We start from the raw sequence: 24,151 nt of genomic DNA, 5'->3' as shown, positions 1-24,151 counted from the left end.
GATGAGTTCACAAGAGTTCTAAATGAGGGCCTAAATGGTGAAGTTGAAATCGTCCCTTCGTAAATTTTACAGATGCCATCACGAGTTTGTTGACCGTTACGGAATATAAGTTTCATAGATGAAATCGACTATGTTCCTTATGTCTTAACTACAAACCCGATCCCATTTCATGAACACGACCTTCCGAATTAGACTATTTACCGGGTTTGAAATAACATGAGCAAGACGACAGATGCTACATATGGAGCAGAATCTGCCTAACTTTCCAGAGCACCTTGGATCACTTCCAGCTTTTGGTGGGGTTCTTGTTGCTTAGATTTTAGTTTTCTATGTTGTTTCTTGTGAAGTATAATTTGTATTTTTTGGGGGCTTTTTTTGTCAGTTTTGTTTGATTTATGGGCTTGAATTTTCCTCAGGTATTTTGCGCCACTCTTTTGTGATCATCATTCGAAGATCGTTCTACGTTTAAGCATGTGAAAACAGAATTAAATCAAAATCATATGGTTTCTGATTCAGTGTGAGTACAGCCAAATTATTTATATCGTAGAGTGCACAAAGACATTTTATGAATAATGTCTGTATCAAGATGAAAAATAATTATTTTCAGTCGTATTATTTTGAAGAATTATATAATATATTTCAGATTCTCCGAAAATAACTGATATCTGGTTTAGTGGTGGTAATCAGAGAAAAAGACTACTTACTCCTTTTAGTTTCAATGAAGAAGAAAATGCGAAAATGACACTGCGTGTGGAAAGTAATCCTGATTCGAAAATAATGTTTAGATCCTCCTTGTTGAAAATTCAACAAATCAATAAAGGCAATGGGTATACTGATTACACATGTAACCTTCCTTTTCTTAAATGTGAAGATTCTGGAAACTTCTCAATATTGGCTAGAAATGGGATACCATATGCAGATACCAGTATGGTCAATTTAAAGATACATTGTAAGTAAAGTTATAGGATTATCTTCAACTCCAACATGAACATTTGAATTACATCCAGGCCCGTAGCCAGGAATTTCCAAAGGGGGGTTCGGTGGACTCACAAAATTCGAACAGAACGTTGACTTTAACAGTGCTTATTTGTTTTCAAGGGGGGGGGGGGGGGGTTCGTCCGAACCCCCCTGGCTACGGGTATGATATCATTCCCAACGTAATAATTTGATTACAATATACGCCTTGTAAAAGAAAGGCATGATGTTAGGCCGTGTTCACACCAAACACCGTGTACAGTAAACATGTTTACAATTAGTTTAATGTAATGGACACTGGTTTCACATTAAATTTGTTCACATCTATACACCTTGTTTAATTACCTGTACACAAGATTTGTTCACACTTGTAAACTATATGTCATTTTAATGTTCATTACGTAAAACTGAATTCAAAATTTCGGACAATTTTTCTAGCAGTAAGGGAACGACCATTTGAGTTTAAAAAGGGGGGATGGAAATATTCCGATCCCTAATTTGATAAAAAAAAATCTGGTCATACAAATGATAAAAAGCTATTCTGAATCAAGAGTTTCCCCATACATTATAGTGTTAAATATTGGAAAAAAAAGTATTTGATCACCAGCATCGAAAAAAATACGGAATAAAAACGTACGCGCGAAAAAAAATCTGACTCAGATAAAAAAAAAAAAACTCCCCTTTTTTAAGTGGTTAAGTTAAGGGGTTGCTACTTTATGAAAGCCATTTTTAAAATTTGCAGTAGTTTGAATATACTAGAGATGTTTCGATTACGCGTTAGAAAACGTTAGCTGCAGCAGCGTGCTTACAGCCGGAAAAAAAGAATTGAGATATTAGGGATCACTAAATTTTAATCTTTTATGTTTGTTTCAAATGACAATTCTTCTCCAAGGAGTATTTGGTAAAGGAATAGGATAACGTTTTTTTTTTTAATTTATGTGTTATTTAACGGATCTGAGATAATAGACAAACATACCATGTACCTCACATTTTTTTTAGTCATGCATTTATGCGTGAATCGATGTTTGAGTAAAGACCAGTGTCGAATATATCTGTGTACGTCAAGTCGATTCGGGAAGACCTTTTCAAATGAATTAGGCAGCAACTATTTATTTCATTTTTTGGGGAGGGGTAGGGGAAAATTTTTTTGGTGACAAGTCAAAATCAATTTAAGTATTATATATAGTGGCAACTGAGGGTGAGACAAACACATTTTATTTCAGGCTCAAAATTCATTGCGGTGTTTTAGTTACTGCAAAATATGCGACAGGGTTGTGAGTGCACCTATTTAAAAAACTTTTTTTTTCAATATTTTTTTAAAGGAAGTGGAATCGTAATAGTAAATGCACGTGTATACATTCTGAATTTACTGTTTTTTTGATTTTTTTCATTTACAAGTAACACAAGAGTAAATGGAATAAGACATGACAACCAGGACATACAAACCATAATTAGCCAAAATGAAAATTCGGGAGTTAGAATAGTACGGAAACAACTGTATTTTAAATTTAAATGTTGCAACATCTATGGGACAATACATTTAATTTGTTTTGATAAACAATGGTTTATAAGAATTTTCAACGTTTTTGGACAATATGGCAATTCACATCAACTACTCGTGAAAGTATATGCAAATTTAAGACAGATGATAGCAAATGAGGACCCATGGTGCTGCTGTTGAGCCTTTTTGATTCTGCCAAAAAACAAACACTACCTCTGTTGACCATGCTTTTAAAATTAAAATTCTTTAAAAAAATCCAAGAACAATAGAAGTTATAAACGGAACACTCATATATTTCCATATTCTTTATTTTTCAAGTCTGATATCTTTATTAAAAAGATGCAGATGAGGATTTTTTTTTCATACTTTGAAAATATCATACATTTAGCAAGACATTCACATTACATGCATTATATACTTAAATAATTAAAGTTAAAAAAAACATCTTAATATGGTTCGGTTTACTAGCTCTTCCTTTTTACATGAACTTATATACCACCTTATCAATACATATCTATCCTGTTAAACTTAAAGTAAACACAGAGTAGTGTTGCAGATATAGTATATTATACCTTTATAATTTCAGAGAAAAACATTATATTTGTTAAAATATGTTTCAATGATATAACGCTTGGTTGCCTTTCATTCATTTCTACCATTAAAAAAAGAGTGCCTTGTTTTAATCAAATCAAAAGTCTGATTTAAATCCCTGATATTACAATTGTCAATATGTTAATATGGTTTAATAAATTAGAATAATAATCTAGTGATATACATGGCATATTGAGTAGAGATATATGAAACATAAAAGACAAGTTAATATATAGTTATGTCGTTCAAGAGATTTCAAGACTTTGTAAAATGAATTGGGTAAGCATGCTACGTCATTGTGTCTCATTTGTGTTTCAGGTAAACCCAGAAACGTCTCATCAGAATCAAGAACAATCGGTGCAAAAATTGGTTCAGTAGAAGATATATTATTGCGTGTTATATCATTCCCGGCACCAAATGTAAGGTGGGAACGTGTAACTGGCTTCGCTTGGACGATCGAGAAAGACATACATGATTACAGACATAAAATTCATTCCGAAATACGCATCGGATCGGAAAATAACTTTGGTGTGTATGGAATCAGAATATGTAACCAATTTGGATGTATTGTGGAAAATATTACTCTGAAACCCCAAGGTCATTGTATATTTGTGTATTAATTCCATTTAATTTTTAGCATAGTTAACTAACTCGCATCAAAACGTAGAGAATGCATAACCTAACTTACGATTGTTATTCATTACATGTCATGCAACAGTTGTTTACGGAAGTTAATATCCACTAATCTGTTCCGAATGTAAAAAAGTAACAATCAACAGTTGAGGAATTCGCATCATCTGTAAACGACACGTAAAAAGTTTAAAACAAGTCGTTTAACTGGAAAACCATCTTCTGCGTTCAATGTACCAATCAACATATCAAAAACAAACAAACAATTGCTTTAATATACGCTATTGTTGTAACTTCTTCAAAGCTATGTTTAGTTAACAATAGATATATTGATAATTATTGTTCGTTCACATCGAACTCATATGCACTGTTGGTTGATTGATGTCGATACGTCGATGAAAACAAACAGTATAACTATTTTATAGTACAACAAAACGTTAAAAATAACTATCTTGGTCATGCATGTACCTCTTCGTTAATTAAACTCTTTACATGTTGAAATAATTTTTAAGATGTCTTGTTTAAGTTATAAAAGGTGAAATCATAGAAAAAAATGTAACCAATGCCATCATTCACGTTTGAAAAAAAAAAATTAATAAAGAAATTATGTTTCTGTGTAAACAATTTTAGATTAAAGCTATTAAGGTTATTTTAATGATGTTATGTCTTTATATAACGGAGTAAGTTCGGTAAGGGCCATATTTGGCCCCAATTAGACGGTTCATAGTTACAAGACAATAAATGTTTTAAGTTGTCGTAAAGACATGATAGAAAGTTGAACAGAACTGGTTTTGTCAATGTGTAATTCTAACACGTTGATTTTTACATCCAAAAATGGTCAAAATAAGGGATTTTTGGGGAAATTCGAAAAAATCAGCTGGATTTCAACCAAATGAAGTACCAGGAAACATAGAGCGCAGGCGTCGACAAGCTTAATATTCAAATAAGACATGTGAAACGTCTTCACAACATTATTTTACAAGATCTGTGTTGTCGACGAAGCGCTCTATGTTTCATGTCCAATAATCTTTGAAAATTTAATCATTTTCATTAATGTTTTCCTGAAAAATCAATATTGGTTCAACTTGTGACGTCATAATAAACCACAGAAACGTAATATTTTCAACAAAATGGCTTATATCAGATCTAGTCAATTTATTAGCTATAATTTATCGTGATATTGGTCAATAAATTTAAATATGAAATTAACGTTAGAAAATGGGGCCATTTTAGGACCTTATCGAACATACTCCTTTGTCCAGAGACGTCTGAAAATACATGTGAATATTTCTTATAATGTTGCAATTTAGTTGCATGACATTCATGACGTTTTAACTAAACTTTGATTGTTAGTTCTTTTTAAGGTTTTGAACTTAATATTTCTTGATGTGAAATACTTGTCAGTGGTTACAAAAAGTTTTAGATATATAAATTTTATGAGATCAACAGAATTATGTGTAATGTTGTTTGTCTTTTCGCTAGTGTATTTTGCATCCCCTTTAAGGTATTACACTATTTTATGTTCTTCCTTTTATATGTAACAATCTGTTTATGCAAAGCTTCAAACAGACAAGATCCATTAACATAGTAGAAGTATAGTTTAACAACATGTTCCTTTACTATTATTTACATCTAGAACCTCAACATAATATGCGGTCAGAAGGTCGCGAATACATCACAAACAAACTACAAATTTAGCAAAATGATCGTAAACAAAATCATATACTTCAAATTAATGAAATCAAGTACTCCGTAAAAAGTGAAAAATACTTTCTCCATTAATGACGTCCATCTTTTTTTTTATTCAAGATTACATAAATGATATAGTTTACGGTCGTAAATTTTTCAGAAAATTCATTATAAAAGCCAGAAATACATAAGTTGGTGGTAAAAAAAAATAGGTTATTCAGTATTCATATAAATCTATCATAAACTAAAGTCTTGATTATTGAACTATTTGTAATGAGTAGAATTGATACAATGCACGTACATTTTTTCTATAATTCAAGTTACAATTATGTTTCAATGTATAGTAGTAGGTAAAACAGTTGATTATGTTTACTAAAGATAAATCCAGAGGTAAAACTGGAATTCTATTTAATTTCAGATAAGCCAGAAGCACCGCAAAATATCTCTGTCGTAACAACAACATTCCGATCAGTAAATATATCCTGGATTGCTGGATTTAATGGCGGACACGAGCAAACCTTTTCGGTTCAGTTTAAAGCTACAGATGATGTAAAATGGAACACAAAGAGTCTACAAAATAATGATATTAAAACGGGTAGTACGATATACTACACACTATATCAGCTGAAACCAGACACGTCATATCAAGTAGTTGTTGTGTCAAATAACTTACAAGGACAAAGGAATGCATCACTTGAATTTAAAACGGAAGGTAAAGCTGACCAACTAGATTTATATTTTTTTTTATTTTCTTAAGTTTCGTTCGTGTTCCTTTGTGTGGTGTTTTACTTTCTTACTATTTAATTTCAGATAAGCCAGAAGCACCGCAAAATATCTCTGTCGTAACAACAACATTCCGATCAGTAAATATATCCTGGATTGCTGGATTTAATGGCGGACACGAGCAAACTTTTTCTGTTCAGTTTAAAGCAACGGATGATGTCAAATGGGACAAGAAGAATGTAGAAAATGATGACATTAGGACTGGAAGTACGATATACTACACATTAGATCAGCTGAGACCAGACACGTCTTATCAAGTAACTGTTGTGTCAAAAAACATACAAGGACAAAGGAATGCATCACTTGAATTCAAAACAGAAGGTTAGTAAGCTCATCAATCCATTTTTTTTTATTTGTGTAGTATTTAATTTTTTCCTTGTTGGTTACTTAGCTTGTGTTTTTCTTTCTTCAAATGTGTTAATTGGTTATTAATTTCTGCTTTTCAGAAATTAGTCGTTATTCTATATAAAAGTATAGTTCGAATATTTTCGTTTATAAGTCATGTAAGTTTTAATTTTTAAATATTATTGCTCAATGGTATATTTAAACTTTATATTACTTTTTTTATAAATAATTATAAAATACATATAAGTGACCACTAACGTAACGAATTAATTATATAATTATGTTAAAACATATCCCGCGACATCTATACTCCTTTATTTCAGTTGAGCCTATTTTATCATCAAGTGCACCACCAAACTCGGCTTCAATTTCTCATCTCACGGTTGGACTCGTATGTGGTATTCCACCTTTGCTGGTAGTATGTATTCTATTAGTGTATATCGGCAGAAGAAATAAATACAGCAAAAGTGGTATGTAATTAAAATATTCAAAAGTGTGGTGTTTTCGTCATTTTGACAACAACAGCAAAACAAAAATAACAAAACTCTTAATTGCTTTAACAAAAGCAGAGTTTCTAAAAAATAACATTAAACTATAACTCAACAAAGGATTAAGATCTAGAAAGCTGCGAAAATTGCCAATCTAGAATAACAAATATTTAACACCAGCAGCAAATCTTATCATTGACGGCAAATACTATACGTTAAATATTTTAAAAGCAATAAAAAAACACACGGACAAAATAGTGCAGCTAAATGTCATAAACACTAAACTAGAATAATCTTAGAAAAAATTAAATTTAATCATAAACTTAGACATTGTACATAACTGCTATCATGTTTCAAGGAAAATAGTATGGAAATTAGTATGATTGACAATGAGACAACCATTCTAGTTTAGTGTTTATGACATTTAGCTGCACTATTTTGTCCGTGTGTTTTTTTATTGCTTTTAAAATATTTAACGTATAGTATTTGCCGTCAATGATAAGATTTGCTGCTGGTGTTAAATATTTGTTATTCTAGATTGGCAATTTTCGCAGCTTTCTAGATCTTAATCCTTTGTTGAGTTATAGTTTAATGTTATTTTTTAGAAACTCTGCTTTTGTTAAAGCAATTAAGAGTTTTGTTATTTTTGTTTTGCTGTTGCTGTCAAAATGAGACTCCAATAGTCAAATACATGAACATTGTCATTATGTACAAAATGTAAGATCACCGTATAACTTTCAACATTGACGAGAACCTTAATGGTAACGTGAGACTTCGGGAAGACAAAATGAGAAAAAAATCTGAAGAAAAAAAAACTGTACAACTATGGTTTTGAATATTGCTTAAGGCCATGTGTTTTAAAAGTATACATGAAGCTACTTGTAAAAGTAATGTATCTTTATAAGCTGTATTGCTTTTGGATGAAGTATTACTATCTCCGTCTCTCCGACCGCTCTTTCGTTCGTTATTTTATTCGATAATGGTCCAGAGCCACTTCACGGAATGTTTGAAACCTTAACTGATGTGCGTCGTCTAATTTGTTCAATATATTACATGTTTATTTTTTTTTTGCATCTCCACCGTCCGCATAAACCTCTTATAATGTATTGAACGATCTCACAATCTTTCTAATATAATGCTATTGTGGACCTTTATGTTCGGCGGTTTCTTTTTAAAGCATGTACTTTGCTACTGCTTAATTAGGGGTCCGAAGTTTCATTTGTATTCGCTTTTTCTCCGAAAACACTTATCATCGATTAATGAAATTTCCTTAGATTTTTAACCATACAATGCCTTTGGTTACTATCTTACTTTCATTTCTAAATTCCGTTTAACAAACTCTTTATATACTCTTTAGTATAGATAGAGACATTTTGTAGAAATGAATTACCAGTCATAAATAGTCATAAAATTCTAAATGTGAGAATCACAAAGAAAATGGATCCATAGGAAATTTTGATATTCTGATGCAGACTTAAGAATTGTTAAGTACATCTATCTCTAATGCCAAGAGAGAACAAAATACAGACAATAATTGAAGATAATTGGTAAATATACGGATCTTTCCTTATATTTTATGATAACACACAGTTCAAACAAGATATCTTTATCTTTTTTATTCATTTGCCAAATGAATTGATCATTTGTAGTCGAACTGACAAAGATATTTGATTTTTTTTGACTCCTTGAATGTATTTTTATTTTTCTGGTTTTTAGATCATCGCCCTTGTCATATACACTTATTTTTACCTATCATTGAATATGATGAGTACCAGAAAAAGAAATGAAACTGATTTCTTGTCCGATTTTACCCATAGATTGTAAGGCAGAATTCGGAAATTATTGATTCAGATGGTTTGATCTGTTGAATGTTAAGCTTTAATAAAAAGTTATATATATTCTTACATTCTTTTATTCATTTCAGACTTGAAAGAGAAGAATGTTAAATCAGAAAAGTATGTATTATGGAAACCAACACATATCGCAGATTTAAAAATTAAACCCATGAGATCAAGTTCATACCAATTACATCTCCCTTTTATTAATACCTTGAATCTTTTTTCCGACCTTTTGTCTCAAAACAATTTATTGTTGTATGTTCTTATTACACTTTATGTCGTCAATGAATAAATTGTTTAAATGCAGAACTGAGAAGTGCAATCTTCCAAATTAAACGATCATTGTACATGTGTTGGTTTAAATGCTGTTTAACTTCAAACTTTTTTTTTGCCTTTTTATATTTTTATTCAAGTGTCACTGATGAATGTTGTGTTGATCTTTGGTGATTTTTTTGTCTGGTTCATGAAAAAGTTGTGTACATGTGGCGTTGTTTTAAGAAGAACTATTGAAAATTGTCATTGCATTAAATCATTATACGGATAATATCAAGTTAAGCTAAACGCCACTATATAGCCAATAATGTTGCGAGTGGCATTCAACATCAACAATCAATTATTCAATCGTTATTTAAAAAATCCATAAAAAATCCAAGAAAAAACATATACGGTATGCAAAGGGCAACTGTTCACAAGGTTTTTGACAGTACAGTTAGATGTTATGGATTTTCTTCCGTATATTCAGTTATAAAGTGTGTTGTAATTATAATCAGTTATTTCTATCTCTTTTTCCAATTAAAACAAAGGATAGGTTTATCGTTACACTTCCGTATTAAATGCTTCCTTTTTTGCAATCTTTGTATAAATCATACAGATGTTTATAGATATAACGCTCGATTTAAGATATGTGAACAGGCGTTTCAGATTTATTATACAAACAAAATTCAGCCTTTTACATGTTTCAATTCCTTATTAGTTTTTTTATCCACCAATCATATCGGCACATGAGAGCATATGTATACCGTATATAAGAACACGAGTTTACTGGATATATGTTACGTTTTTAGTTAACGCAATACACACGATTTCCTCAATGTAACAAACTTACTGAATGAATTAATTCTAAAATAGTTTTCCTTCACATATATTTTCATATTTTGCAATACAATTATGAAGTTGGTTGAAAGTTATCAATGATTAAGTATAACGGAAAAAAACATAATGACAAAAAGACGAAATGAAAAAGACAGACGAATGAAGAGACGATTTATATTTACACACAAATATACAATGTATGTAAATAGTATAATGTAAGTTTGTGAGCCGGTATCTGCAATTATTTACTTAGGAATGTACTTAGATGAAATTAAAAAGAAATCAAGAATCTAAAATGAAAACTTTTAAGTTGGAAAATCATTAGTTAAGGAACTAAATAGGTTAAAGTATTGATAGGTTGTGGAGCTCCCTTTAAATATATTATTATTTTTTTAAATGGCAGCAAAAGGCTGACTCTGATTTTTACCTTATATCTTTATTGGTGTTATTTGGGTCTCAAATTGAAAAACAAAATCAAGAATCTTCTCAAAATTTAGGTAAATGACATTTAAAGAGCTATTGAAGTCTTTTTATAAAAATAAAAATGGGTGTTATGGGGCAAAATAGTTTACCCTGTATTGAATTTAATAAACCAAGATGTCCGAACATCAGACACAAATATCTAAACCTCACCTAAAAACATCCTTAACAGGAATTATAAAATACATAAAATTGTTGTTTTTACATGATACCGACATTAAGAACCCATTTAAGTTCACAGATATACCACTCTGAAAAACGAGCTTATAAAATACCGTCTGTTGTGCAATTACTTTACCCATATTGAAATTACTCAAGTACAATATGTTTTAGTTTTTTTTTATGGACTGTAAGTCTTATTTTATTATTTTAAGATCTGACGAATATACAATAATACAGAGAAACAATCCGACATTTACAGATGCATACTCAACGTTGCAGTCTCCTACAGGTATGCACGTGATTTTTTTACGATAACTTTTATTTTAGATTATTTTAATATTTCATGTTTGCAACACATACATGTATAAGACGATACTACTAGTATTCAAATCACATCAAATGTCCAAATGGGGGTTAAAATTAAAACAACTGTATTTCAGTTGTTTATGATGAATATTCATCATTTGATTTGTGTTCCAATGGTGAACTTTCAATTTCTAAGTAGCAACATTCCAGCAGCACCTGCATACAGTATATGTCTCCCAATTGATACGATATTCCCGTGCTTGCATTTCCTATCAAGATTTTCTTGATAGAGGGTTGCTGCTTACAAGGAAGCTATTAAACTAAGAGTTCCAAATGGTGAAGTTGAAATCATCCCTTCGTAAATTTTACGGACGCCATCACAACAACGTTGACCGTTATGGAATAACCGTTTCACAAATGATATCGGATATGTTCCTTACGTCATAACTACAATCCCCTTCCCTTTCATGAATGTGACCTACCGAATTAGACAATTTACCGGATTTGTAATAACAGGAGCAACACGACGGGTGCCACAAGTGGAGCAGGATCTGCTTACCCTTCAGGAGCACTTGAGATCACCCAAAGTTTTTGATGTGGTTCGTGTAACTTATCTTTTAGTTTTCTTTGTTTTGTCATGTGTACTATTGTGTGTCTGTTTGTCTTTTTCATTTTCAACCATGACATTGTCAGTTTGTTTTCGATTTACGAGTTTGACTGTCCCTCTGGTATCTTTCGTCCCTCTTTTGTTTTCTTTTGGTTTGTTTCTTGTTAAAGACAAGTCACACGTGAAATATTCGGATTATGTTGTTAGAAGGTTGATTTTAATCTGATTAGTTTGATCATTCAAAAATATATTAAATTCATAACGAACAAATACATTGAAATCAAATTAATTTCGAAATCCTGTAATAGTAATGCATCAGACCCTTTTCCCTCAAATAAAACTTTTGATACATATTAAGCTTATTATATATAATTATTAATAATAAGTAAACAGTATTTATACAATAAAGTAAATATTAGAAAAAAAATTAAAAATATTTAATTTTTTCTACTTCAATATGCAGCAAGTTTTATTTTCAAATTTAAACATATTTTAAAGAGTTAATGAACTGACTAGATCGACTGTCTTTTAACAATGAGGAAGGCATTGAAACATGCTAAACGGGACCATGAGAAAAGCTGTGCTCACATATCTTTAGTGTACTGTTGGTCTCAACTTATCAAATCAAAGACCCTGGTAGGAAGTTGTTTTTCCAATTATTTATCTATATATGATGCTTATGTTCAGCGTCGTCTGTAAGCAAATACAAATAAGGGTAATAAAAATCAATAGTATAATAAAGACGGACAACACAACAAAAAAAGGACGGAATGACAAAACAATAATATCAAAACAGTACATATAAGTTTGAATACTGCGCAGCAAGGGTCTGGAAGGGTTAGCAACAACTCATGTCAATTCGACAGCCACCGTGTTACTTTTAGAAATACGTAGGATTGTCATTACCATTGATTTGGCATAATTAGTTATCAAAAGTACCAGGCTTATAATTTAATACGCCAGACGCGCATTTTGTCAAAATAAGACACATCAGTGACACTCAGATCAAAGCATTTAAAACGCCAAACAAGTGCAAAGTTTAAGAGCGTTGGGGACCCAACATTTCCAAATTGTGCCAAATACGGCTTAGGAAACCTTTGCCTGAAATAAGAAAATCCTTAGTATTTCGTATTCATACTTTTGCAAACAGTTAATTTATAAAAATGACCATGAAGTGCTGACTACTGGGCTGGTGATATCCTAGGGTACGAAACGTCCACAAAAACATTAGCTGATTGTTCAAACAAATGGTACAAAAATCATCAGTATTGGTTAAATCTCTTTCCCTCAGTCAGTTTTCAGTAAACTTTGTGTTTAGAAAAAATGATAACAATACTTGTACTGTTAGAGGCAACACCTTTGTGAATAGTGTTGCAATCATGTTACGGTACAAAGTGCAATACACGTTTCTTTCTTTTTCAGAATCAACAGCCCTTCCGACGGAAAGGTATACATTTACATGACATCCAAAAATGTGCATTTGTTTACTCTTAAAATAAACTGTTATAATTATACATTCATAAATCATATGCCTAATAATGAACAAATAAATATAAATAAATCATTTGATGAATATTAAGTATGTGAATTTTTTAATTTAACCAACTAAATTCTTAATTTTTTAACACACAAACAAACACACTAGCTACTAACTAACTTACCAACTAACTGGCTTACTAACAACTAACTAACTTTCTAATTAACTAACTAACTAACTAACTAACTAACTAATTTACTAACTTATTTGCTAAGTTTACTAACGATCAAACAAGTTTATATACTTATAATCTAAAACAGAAACATTACTGACCAAAAATGCTGAGATTGTAAAAACACGTTAGATTGTGGTACTTGATTTTGCTCTCTCATTTCTTGATATCACTTGGCCGATAGCAGTGTTTATAATTATGAATTTAATATGTTCATTATCAAAAAGGTTGCTCACAACATAAAAAAATTGCTCCGTCTTAATATGTGTTTTCAGAATAGCTATTACCATAACCATAACCAACTCCATTTTATTTGAGATAAGCTAAGGTTTGCTAAATCCCTTTCCTTTTACATTATGACACAATTTCGAAAGAAAATTTGTCACCGAAATTTCAACCCACCACCATAAGCGTTTTCCGTCTTATGTCATACCTGTCATAACGTTCTACCAGCTGTATGTCAACCCTCTACGTATGAAATGTACGACAATATATACAAGTATCAATTAAAGTAGCATCTATATTAATGTAAGATGTTTAAAACTCGAAGGAAATTTATATTCATTCGATCATGTTTTGTTGGTTTTGTATTCACACTGAGATAGCAATTTTAAATTTTACTTATGTCTGACTTTCTTCTTCATGGATTTATTCGATATTTGAAATATATACTGTTTTGATATACTGTGGACTACTAACAGAATTTCAAATCATCACTTTTTCATCGTCTCGAACCATGTAATGTTTGTTGATATATATATAAATAACAAATAGGCTACATGTTTCGCCATATCGACAATACGCTTGTTTTTAATTAGTTTTCCTGTCGTTATTTTACGGGTCTAATTTAGTTCTTTTCAATATTAAAATGATATAAAAATATATATGTTCAATAGTATGGAAACTAATACATATGACGAATGTGGAGTGCTAGCTAATGTGGAAGTATACGAAACCATGGACGACAGAAAGATTGGTAATGTTAAAGACGAAGAAGGAAGCGGTAAAACTTGTTTTGTACTTAAGTCAATGACATATTTTTAACGTTTCTATAAAAATATATTTGTTATGTTTTTTTTATATAATGATATGTATCAGGTAAGCGCGAGATAACCCATGGACTGTGTTCAATAAATATACATGCATGTTCAAATGTGTAGAACAGATTATGACAGGTTTATCCCAGATCAGTTCAGTAAACAATTTAAAAAAAACTTATTACATGACTATGTATTCATTCATTCATTCATTCATTCATTCATTCATTCATTCATTCATTCATTCATTCATTCATTCATTCATTCATTCATTCATTCATTCATTCATTCATTCATTCATTCATTCATTCATTCATTCATTCATTCATTCATTCATTCATTCAATTCATTCATTCATTCATTCATTCATTCATTCATTCATTCATTCATTCATTCATTCATTCATTCATTCATTCATTCATTCATTCATTCATTCATTCATTCATTCATTCATTCATTCATTCATTCATTCATTCATTCATTCATTCATTCATTCATTCATTCATTCATTCATTCATTCATTCATTCATTCATTCATTCATTCATTCATTCATTCATTCATTCATTCATTCATTCATTCATTCATTCATTCATTCATTCATTCATTCATTCATTCATTCATTCATTCATTCATTCATTCATTCATTCATTCATTCATTCATTCATTCATTCATTCATTCATTCATTCATTCATTCATTCATTCATTCATTCATTCATTCATTCATTCATTCATTCATTCATTCATTCATTCATTCATTCATTCATTCATTCATTCATTCATTCATTCATTCATTCATTCATTCATTCATTCATTCATTCATTCATTCATTCATTCATTCATTCATTCATTCATTCATTCATTCATTCATTCATTCATTCATTCATTCATTCATTCATTCATTCATTCATTCATTCATTCATTCATTCATTCATTCATTCATTCATTCATTCATTCATTCATTCATTCATTCATTCATTCTTACAAGTAATAACTTGTACAAAATAATAACATATATTTATACACGACATAAATTTACATCAAATGTGACGAATTATTAAACATAAATGATTACTGTTCAATATGTTGTTCTGACATAATATTTGAATTTCAATATGTTGTTCTGACATAATATTTGAATTAACATATATTTTCAGGTCAGGAAAAATCAAAGGAGAGGATGTATGATAATATGAAGATTTAGAAGTTTCATAGAATTATTGTATATTAAAGACCTTATATAATTCTCTTTCATATGTTGATCTTTTGTATATTTATTGTCACTAAATGTTTACATACAATCTACTGAGCAAAAGGATATAACTTTGTACTCTTTTATTCTTTTGTTAAAAGCAATTTTGTACAGCATTGGTTGACTTTATTTTGTGAAACAATACTAAAAATCAACTGAACAAGTTGTATTATGTCATGTACAATTAGTGATATTAAATTTCGATATCATATACATAGGTCATGATTGTAGGATACTACCAGTAACAAAAAAAAAAAACGTAAATTCAAAGTGTAAACAAAACTTTCTGAGAAACTATTTATCAATCATTGTGTCAATTGGTCTTTGGTCGGAATGTTGTCTCTTTTACACATTTCCGGCTTCAATTAGCAATTTCATTTAATTTCAATTAAACCTGATGTTAATTTTTGCAACTGCAAATTTCAATCCTTAAACGTTAAAGATGCAAATAAAGCCTCTAGATACAGAACATAGGATTTACGTAAAAGCAAAGAGTTGCATAGTTCTATACTTAAGGGAAGTACTAAACACATTATTTCCTTTCACACAGGGAGATATTAAGAGGTGTTCACTTAATAACATTTATATCTCCTGCGGGGTTTGCCTGGATTAATTATGACTTTTCGGCGCTAAACAATCCACATATAACTGCAAGGCCAAGGAAAAGAATAATGTTGTATTACAATGCAAAATCACAAAGTATCATGCTACACATTTAGTCTTTGTTAATAAAATGTTTATTTTCAATTTTACAATTACGCCAAAAATAAGTTTCAACGTGAATTTAAAATTCAATCACTATGTTTAAAAAAACGTTCCAAAGTAATATAAATCCGATAGCGCCGCGCAAGATGGTCCTGATGTTCGGAGTTCTAAAGGTTATAGAAACGTTTGTTTTGTATCGTATGGGATAATCTCCAGTTCTCAAATTTTGTTATCAACATTTAAATACAGTGCCTTAATACATACTATCGATTTGAAAGTCAAATAATAATTCAAATTGTAAACGGTTAATTATGTTATATATACTTGCATAATCTTTTTTCTCTTGGTATTTTAAGGTATCTTCCATATTCTATGAATAAATTGTGGTCAATTATTCTAAATTTTGTTATCTTTGGTAAGGAATATTTCATTAAAGTGTAAATATCCATACCAGTTTCTTCTAATACATGTTTAACATATGAGAACCAAGAATAAATTAATGTAGAGTCTTAGCTTTGAGACAAAATAAATAATTAATTCAAAAGAGGATTAATGTCATCAGAATATAATCTAAAAATACTCAATATAAATTGTAATTTAATATTTAGTTCAAGAGGAAGGCTCACCAGATCATCTCTTCTATCTAAATTTGATGAAGTTTTTCTGATACTAAGTGTATATTTACATAACTGTAGATGTAACTTATCTAAAGGTGTTTTATCGATGAAATAAAAAGGGTCAAATTGTCTTCCAGATTTATTTCAACTTATGAGATTTTGACATCGACACACTACCGACGAATATTGACAAGTCATCCCAACGAACACGTTGAAAATCTAACAAAGCATCTTTGTCATATGCTGTCTTGAATATATATTCAGCATGATCATTGGATGTTATATACTTATTCTATTGAATGCCAAACGAAATATATATATATATAAAAAAATTACAATGATAAGGTTACCTGTATGTCAAATAGAATTGTATTTATTCAAAGCGCACCGCTGTTACAATGTTTACAAGATTGAATCCCTTCTGTAACATGTGTAAGAAAGCAGATATTTATAAACAATTGTGATAGTGAGACAAATCATTTATATGAACATATCACTGATTCTAATATGACATTCTTCTTTAGCTTTGGATACAAAGCCATGTTCTAATTCGAATAGAACATGGGCTGTAAATGATTGACGTCACAATTGAAATTGCAACATCAGATAAATTTTGAACAACGCCAGAGATCAAAATGGACATTTTAGTTGGTGTTGCTCGCTAGGAAATTAAATAAAAACATTCTAAAAGAAAGTTTAGATGTTTCTGTTATTTTTGTATTGATAAACTGTTGATTTTTCTATAACGTTTTTGTTCATCAAATCAAAATGGCGACATTTCGAGCGTCTACTATAGGTCCGCTTCGAAGTACAAAAGTTCAAAATATTCCTATTAGAATTGAAATAATTCTATCATGCCATGCTCTATGCTCATTTTAACATGAGTAGGCATTATATTTGTAAACATTTAATACCACGCTAACGCTCGGTATTAGGATATTAACAAATATAATGCCTACCCATGTTAAAATGAGCATAGAGCATGGCATGAAAGAATTATTTCTTAATTAAAACGCAAATCGTTAAGGGAATATTGCTGATGTTATCGAGTACAGCAAAAATGTTGGTATATTAATTAAAGCGCTTTCTCGTAATTAAGAGCGCATTGCATGCATGATAAAAGAATTTAAATACCGACACTCGGTGTATCATTCTGTTTGTGTTTTGTATGTATTAGTATGTTTTGATACGTACTAAATAGCTACAAAAATCTAAGGATTTGCTATGTATTTCACTGCCATAATTCAGATTTTTGTGGCGTTATCACGTTTATATAATGTTTGTATATTTTGCTTATAGATCTAAATTTTATACGATGCATGTGACTCACCACTCCCTTCCAACGGCCCACAAAAGGAGAAAATATTCTAGCATTTCAGACATGCGTAAAGAAGATTCGTATCAAACGTCTAAATGAATAAACCAATTAATTCATAGTCTAATTTTTGTCTATGTTTAGTTTTGATATTAATTCAAGCTTTCAAATTCAAATCTGCCATGATATGTCATTAAAAATGAAAAGAATATTTATGTGATTAATGATTGTTTATATATTACTTTTATGTCAATATATTTTACTCAAATTATCTTTTGTATATTTTTATGTAACAAATAGTTTGAATGCTTGTATATACATTTCTTTAATGTATATGTGTTTTCATTCAGCGTCTTGTAACTCTTTTTAGACTGGCTTATATATAAATTGTTGATTACTTTTTATATATGTCTATATTTTATATGTATGTACATAGTGTGAAACTTTAATAAAGTATTTCATGTATGTGTCTTAGTTTTCAAAAGTAAAATCACAAAAATACTGAACTCCGAGGAAAATTCAAAATGGAAAGTCCATAATGAGAGACAGTCATTATATGTCTAAACTATACCTTAAAAAAAAACATACATTTAATCTAGAACGTAATTGTTTCAGGAAGTTTCTTAGTTCTAAATGAAGTACTAGCAGCTTGTGATGACTAAGCGAGCATCACTAAGCAAACACAAAGTAACTGTCGACACGGAGATATCTCGGATGTATTGCATTTACAATATGCCAAAGTTTTCGAGTCAATGAACTGAGAATAATAACGTGATTAATATAATTTCCATGAAAATAAGGTGTGCCAAATTTCAAGGTTATTCAACTGCGTACCGATTTTGTAGTGATTTGTAATAACTAGTTCCCCGTAAACCGATATTATCATAATAGTATAGAGGTGACGCATAAATACCAGCGATTTCGACAGAGATTCTTTTTCACTTATAGTCTAGCAGTGAGTTAAAACAATTTAACAAAAAAGTAATTCATGCTTTTTATAAGACAACTCTTACATTAAAACAAAGCACGAAGTATTGGAAATGTGAAATAATATCTTAAATTTATTCTAAAACAAATGATTCCGACTAGTCATTTTAATTTGATTTGATTTGATTTTCTTGTCTAAAATTAAAAGATTTTGGTTTTATTGTTGCAAAGATAATATTTTCAACATTTACCATTCTCATCCTCTTTCAACCTCAAAACGGTGACGACCTTTGATGCACGTGGTCATGAGACCACACATATTGTTATAAACATCGTCTGAAGAGATTATTGAGGTGAACTATGGAAAAATCATAAAATCTATTGGCATAAAAAGACAACAATATACAAATCACAACAAATCTCGATTTAAAACCGTTCAAACTTGTTAGATGATGTCAACCGTTCGATAGTTACATTTCGCTAAACATATTTTATGTAATTCTTCAAGTGAAATTTATGTATCGAACTGTTAATTAACATAATTATGGAACTTTCATAAATAATTAACAGAAAGTTATCTTTTAAGCTTTGATCTTTTAAACCTGTTAAAAGTCTGCATATATGTGTTTCATATTTTAATGATTCATTTGTAGGCAATTGAAATAATTTTAATAAATCTTACAGTGTGAAACTTAAACTGACGATAGTTCAAATCTGTTAAGACTCGGATATACATGTAGTTTAACTTTTTAAATTTTCAAATAATTAAGCATTTGCAAACTTGTATTGGTGAACGAAATGCCTCTTGTATATGACAACCTCAATATTTTCATGTTTGCTGTTGTTGCACTTTTCGGAGTATGTAATACAATTCTTCAAGTACGTTCACACCATTTTGTCATTGAAAAAGATAGGCGGTACGTGTCTAGTACGGCAGTGATTATATCAATAAACATGGATTCCATGGTATCTTGCGCAAATCTTTGTACTATAAGTACTGATTGTTGTTCTGCTAGTTACAGTAACGACACTATGATGTGTGTACTTAGTGGTGTATGTTATGCCGAAACAGAACCGATTAACGGTGTGAACATCATAAAGAACACATTGCAACAGGGTAAGCTTTTTTAAATTCACCCCCATCATTTTATTTTCTTTTCGGTTTCTGTATCTTTCCCTATCATATCAGCTTTATCTCGAAAAAAAAATAAGTCTGATGCTCTTATTTCAGCACAACTTTGCTTTAAGTTCATGTATGTAATTTAAGTTAAGAAATATTCAAATTAAGGTGTCATTTGGGAATTGTTCAGTCATATAATGAATCGGTCTAGTTTTCATTTGATCCTCTGGTCATGGGAAAGGCGTATGCTTTCGATTTTGAAATTAGAGGAATTTGCAACCAACTACTATTTATAATGTGTACCTTTTTGCAAAATTTGTGATACTTTAATTATCAACATAACGAACATATTTCCTAATCATGACCGCAGCTATAACATGTATAAGAAAGATACATACTCTGTACAAGGCATTTTCCGTATCGTCCCGAGTATCGTTCTGCGCGCCAATATCAACTCGAGACGTACGCCGATGGCTGATAAAGATCAAGGGATGATACCCAATTTGATATGTAAAAGTGCATGAATAAATCTTTTTATCGTATAGTTTGTTTAAAAGAGCCACAATTCTGTGGTACAAATCATATAAATAAAGTACTTTTGATGTTGCCATTTGCAGATTGAAACTGATATTTGATCTCTTGAAACCATATACATGATCATGCTACATTAAAAATGTACTACAAATAAATGTAGTTTAAAACTGACAAAACTTAGTTCTTTTCTTAGCTATTTTTTTTATCTATTCTTCAGTGAAAATGATTAATATATCTCATATTCGTCGAATTAATTCCAAGTGACACATTTCTGACACAAGTACGACCTTACTTAGAGAAACGAAAAAAACATCTCTCACACCCCGTGTTAGCACTACCAGCATATGAATACTAAATTATAATCCTGGTACCTTTGATAACTATTTACACCACTGGGTCGATGCCACTGCTGGTGGACGTTTCGTCCCCGAGGGTATCGCCAGCCCAGTAGTCTTTTTCCTCTATATTCAAACGCTGAATTTTATCAGAACTTTTTTTTTCAAAAGTCAATGTCGTATTTCATTGTTTCCCCCTCATTAAAAAAAATGACTATTTGTTTGACTTCCCTTTTGATATTTTTCTTGGGAAATTATAGAATGTATCTATTATACTAGTCTCTGTGAGATATATTTTATAAGACCGAGGAATTGTGTAGAAATCCTTGCATAGACGCTTTATAAAAGTTGCAGACCATTATAATTAATTATACATTGGGCATAGCCATGCATTCAGAAATCCCAGTATGCATCATCGAAGAATCAATTTGTATTTGTCCTGGAACATTAATTTCCCTTTTAATATAACAACATTATAGCAATATGTCCAAGTATGTATATAACAATCCTTTTGATGTATATGTATTTAGTTCTGGGAATAATGCTTGCATCTGTTAGTCCCAGAAAAAAGATTAATATTCGGATAACCCACAGATTGTTGTCTCTTTGACACATTCCCCATTGCCATTATCAATTAGATTTACAGTAGGGAACGAATATCTCGTATATTCACTTGTCTCTTGAAGTATCAATATTGAATTTCTCCTAATTTCTTCATGTTCTTACCCTTTTATAAAATTGCATTTTGTTATTATGAAAGATCAACAAATTGATTTATTTGACCACATGCATGTTTATTGGAAGAATAACTCCTGTTGACAGGATTTTTAACCTGGTTTTTCATGACAAACTTTGTTTAAACGAACACAAAAAATAGTAAGAAGAAAAACGGGTCAGCATCCCATATTTATTGCTTCACTATTTATGCACTAACCATGCGTTCTTCTCGCATGTGACGAAAAAGGTGTTCTGGCCAAAACTTCAGATGACCTCTTCCTATACCCTCGAGCAACTCGATTGCAGTGTACATTTTTAAACCAATAGACATGGAAACCATATTTATGAAAACTTTCTAGGCTGATTAGCCTAAAAGTGAACAAAACATAACCATCAATAAATGCTAAAAGACAATAAAGACAACAGAAAAAATAGATATACAGTAATGATAGTACCATTTATCATATATTTCAGTAGTAATACAGCTATTTTGTATATCTAATAAAGGTTGTTTTTCCAGTCTGTATCACCTACCCTGTATCGCATACCCCGTATCGCATAGCTAAACCCGTATCGCATACCCCGTATCGCATGGTAAAACCCGTATCGCATACCTTTTTTGTTTTTTTTTTTGCTTAAGAAAAAATTTCCTCAAAATAGGTCATTTTTTTAATGACGTCATTGTTTGGTATGTAACGTCACGAACGTCAAGTTTTCATATTGTATGTGACGTCACGAACATCAAGTTTGCATATTTTTTGGCACACTAAATGCAACTATAAAAAATACAAAACACTCAAATAAATACAATAATAAACAAAATATTTTTAAAACAGCAGCAGGCAAATGGTAAGGTAACCCAGGTGCTTTGTATAAGCAGTTATTTTAAGGCTTTGAACCAAGACAAAAGCAGAACTGAAGGTAACCCAGTGCTAATCTATCGGGATCAGAAAACAGTTCATATAATATAATACTCTTCTGTTGAAATATATGATAAAGCGTATAATACATGGCAAAATCCGTATCACATGCCGTATCACCCTCGACCAATATCATCCCTCGGGCCTAAAGGCCCTTGGGCTGATATTGATGTCTCGGGATGATACGACATATGATACGGATTTTGCCATGTATTATTCTCTATTTAATAACTAATTGAAATAATCTTTCAATATATTGAAATAATTCCTTATTAATTGAATCAAAATTCAGGACAGTATGGTGTTTTACAAGCACTATACCATTCAATATTAATGTCTCAAATGATTTAATAATTAGAACAATATGCTAAATATGTATTTTCGTTAAGAATAGATTTTAAAAAGTTTTGAACACCTCTTTGTCATATAAAAAGGCTAAAAATCATATTTGAGGAAGTTACAATCTTGTTACTTTAGAAATCTGTTGAATGATAGCATTTGTAACCAGAATTTTTACAAAAATCCACAGTTTTAAATAAAATTGCAGCTGTCATCTTTGAAGTGTTGAATGAGCTATTAACATCTGCTATTAAAATCAACTGCAGATGTTTCATAGACTTCAATATCATATTTTGTTTTAGTCTACTATACCATAGAAAAGTTAACTTGAAAGACTGCAATACTATACTAAATTTACTTAATTACTAGATTTTGGTTGTCACACGAACATAATAAAAAAGTCTTTTTGCAGACTGCAATACTATAGAGAAGATAATGTTTTAGACTTCAATACTACAGAAATACTTTTTATTCATATCAAAGTTTGTTCAATACCATATAAAAAGTATAATTCAGATCAAATTATTAGAATCGTTTCTGTCCTGTCAGACTGCAGTACTATATACGAAGTGGCTTTTTTTCAGACTGCAATATTAAAGAAAATTTATTTTCAGTCAGGCTGAATTACTATAAAGGTTTTTATTGCTGCTGTAATTAAGAAAAGTTCTTGTTTCAGACTGCAATACTAAAGAAAGGTTATTGTTTCATGCTGTCGGACTATATAACGTTATTTATCCGTGATCAGAACTAATGAAAGCTTTAACAAACTGAACTACTAAAGAATAGCTATTTGTCAAGCTGCAATACTACAGAAAGGTAGATTTCTATCCCACTGCTTGGTGTCGTGGGTTTTTTAGTGTTATCTGTGTTAGTCCATCCGTCCAGTTCTTTTATAACATGGAACTTGCTGAAAGTTTTTGTTTTCGTTCTCTAATATTAGTTTTCCTAAACCATATGTTATTAAACGTTTACACAATTTTTATTACTACAAACACAGATTAAGAGATTGAAATTTGGTGGCTTCACTGTTCATTGTTCATGAGATATTATTTTTATAAATGAAACTATTGCCAAATCGGTACTTTCCATTCTCTAACATTTGGTTTGCCTCAGCCAAATGTTTTGAGAACTTATACTA

General features: G+C 30.5%; 1 long non-coding RNA gene across 1 annotated transcript; it reads left to right on the top strand.

The window, feature by feature from the left end:
- The first annotated feature begins 712 nt into the window (after nucleotides 1-712).
- On the top strand, nucleotides 713-6,092 carry LOC143079874 (uncharacterized). The gene is made up of 3 exons (XR_012979518.1): nucleotides 713-949; nucleotides 3,386-3,664; nucleotides 5,805-6,092. It is a non-coding gene; the product is annotated as an uncharacterized LOC143079874 (long non-coding RNA).
- Nucleotides 6,093-24,151: the final 18,059 nt, after the last annotated feature.

The sequence above is a fragment of the Mytilus galloprovincialis genome, chromosome 6, assembly GCF_965363235.1.
Source record: "Mytilus galloprovincialis chromosome 6, xbMytGall1.hap1.1, whole genome shotgun sequence".
Lineage (NCBI taxonomy): Eukaryota > Metazoa > Mollusca > Bivalvia > Mytilida > Mytilidae > Mytilus > Mytilus galloprovincialis.
This window is presented reverse-complemented; position numbering and strand designations above follow the sequence as displayed.